This window comes from Polypterus senegalus, chromosome 13, assembly GCF_016835505.1.
Source record: "Polypterus senegalus isolate Bchr_013 chromosome 13, ASM1683550v1, whole genome shotgun sequence".
In the NCBI taxonomy this organism is placed as follows: domain Eukaryota; kingdom Metazoa; phylum Chordata; class Cladistia; order Polypteriformes; family Polypteridae; genus Polypterus; species Polypterus senegalus.
Window position 1 is genome coordinate 44367782 of NC_053166.1, and position 2928 is coordinate 44370709.

Below are 2928 nucleotides of genomic sequence, written 5' to 3' on the forward strand. Positions count from 1 at the left end.
CACATTATGGAACTCACTGCCCTTGGACATTAGACTGGTTTCATCTGATTAAGCTTTGAAAGCTGAGCTAAAAAAAACATTTTTTTCTACTGCTTATTCTTAAATGTTTTTGCATTTGACCTCTAGTGCTGTGTTTTTATTTTATTATATTTAAATTTCTTTATATTGTTTATTTATCTTTTCTTGTGTGCTATTGGTACTCAGTTTTAGTTTGCGTTTTAGTTTCTTCTGTTCAACTTCATTTGTTTTAGGTGTGCTATATAAATGAAATTTTACTTAACTTTAAAAATATTTTGAGGACTAAAACAGATGAAAATATTTCAGACCTTCTTTTTTTTGGAATACTTTATAGAAACACATTTTATGATGGACTTAAAATGGATCAGATTAGTTTGCCGTTTGTTTGATTGCTTTATCATTATTGTTTGGTTACTGGATGAGGTAAAAACAACAACAATAATAACAGGTTCTGAATCTTAAAAAGTGAGTTTAGTAAAAATGAAGGTGAGAAATAGCAGCAGCAATTAGATACTATTTAAAAAAAAATAGCTGAAATGAATCTGCAGCCATGTGGCCTACCAGGATCTGAGTGACACCTCTGTGCTAAGGGATGTGCGAAGAAAACTCATGCAGACATAGGGAGAATGTACAAAAACAATAAGTGGGGATCTTAAAATGATGAATTTCTGGACTCGCTGGAGGAAGTGGTGGAACAGAAGTCGCTCAGGAAGCTACTTATTATTGTGGACAATGACTTGATGTCTTGGCCTAACAGAGGAGCACCTCCAGTAACAGAATGGCACAAGTGTCTTGCTAATAGGAGCGCCATGTGAGGTGCTTCTCTGCCCTCAGCCATCAGGCTCTATAATGAGTCGCCCCACAGTCGAGGTGGTCTCGTGTCCTGTGTGATGAAAGGTACTGAAATGGCCTAGAAGGCGTCTTAACAGTCAATATACTGTGCCAAAGGCTGACCTCCTGTAACGTAAAATTGTAACTGCAATTCTAATCACTTTACATTCACACTTTGTTAATTTATTTGTAGGTAATTATTGCTACAGTATACGTGTATTTGTACCGTGTTAACATACTAAAGATTATGATCATTTTTGCTATGTGTATATTTCTGCCTTTTTATGCCTGTTGCTGTATCCCATCGTCAGGATTAATCTATCTATTATAATAATAAATAAAAATACATTTGACTTATATAGCGCCTTTCCCATGCTCAAGACACTTATATATTATATAGCACCTTTCTTATCTATCATAATAATAAATAAAAATATATTTTATTTATATAGCGCCTTTCCCATGCTCAAGGCACTTATCTACTATATAGCACCTTTTTTATCTATCTATCATAATAATAAATAAAAATACATTTTATTTATATAGCACCTTTCCCATGCTCAAGGCACTTATATATTATATAGCACCTTTCTTATCTATCTATCTATCTATCTATACTGTATACATATGGAAACAAAGGTCTATCTATCTATCTCTCTCTCTCTCTCTGACTATTTATTCCACCATTGAACCTTTCTCTTCTCCATTGAAGTTCATTATCTTGTCTCATCAATCAATCCTTCAGATTTTTCTATTGCACAGTGTATGCTCTTCTGTTACATAAAGGGTGTCATTTTTAACCACAGAAGGAACACAGGGCATGCATTTTGGCCTTCACTGTTTTAATGCCTTCTGTAACCACAAGCACCTTTAATGAAGTTGAGGGGTACTGCAGAAATATAATGGCAGCATTCACTGAATTTTAAAGTAATGTTACACTACATTCTCAAACCCGTCTACTTCATTTCAGGGTCTGGATGGCTGGATTGCAGAAACATTGGGCACAACTAAGGCAGGAACTAACTCTGGACAGGACACTTATCCATCAAAGAGCCCAGTTTGGAATCACCAACACAGAGAGAAAACACACACACACACAAAAAAAACATGACAGGACATGAGAAGGACCTCAACCAGAAGCTGAACCTCGAATATTGCTTCAGTGAGGCTGAGCTGCCCTTCACGTAACTAGGAAAACATATCATTGGTGAATGACATGGGCTAAAAAGGATTTGATTAGGATTCACGGTTTACCTTCTCCCATTATGGGGATAAAACGAGTTGTTCATATACCACAAGCATAAACCTTCACTGGCTTTTTAAAGATTTCGCTGCATGTCTGAGGGGCGCTGGCACCTTTGCTGCCCGTGCCTGGGGGAATTTCTCTGGCTCTTAAAATCTCCTGACGTGACCGGGTGTGCGATTGTCTCTCCTGTAATTCTGACTCGGTGATGTTAAAAGTATTAGTTTCTCGTGCCTTATTTTTTTATCCTAAAAACAAGTCTAAGAATTAATCAAAACGCACCTAAAAACAGTTGAATCGACCTGGGCTGAGCGACGGCGCTTCGCGACCATCACCTTGGATTAGGTGGGTTCAGCCACCGCATGGATGGATTATGGGCTTGGCTGACTTTCTTTATTGATCGTTCTTGGATGTTTGTAACTAGTTGTTGCTGTGTGATTGCTCCTTGGCTAATCTGCCCTTCGTTGTACTGTTTTTGAAAGGCACTTCAGCAAGAAAAAACGAACGTTTCCCATTATGCCTGTGCAGTCGTAAAAACAGCGGTTCTTTAATGGCACTTTACTAAGTTATGATTGCTTGACAAAGAACTATTTCATTTTGTAAAGGGTTGCATATAAAATTAGTTCTACAAGCTTTTGAAATGTCCCTATATATGTGGGCAAGACAAAAATCTGATATACTAGCAATAAGAAAAGATCAAAGCAACAAAATCCTGCGTTGTTGTGTGAAGTAAAACTTGTTTTAAAATCAGGAGCTCATCTGTATCTCACAAGTCTGTTCATAATAAATGAATAAATGAAGTTTTTTTCTGAAATGAAAACAAAAAATGGTTCCCG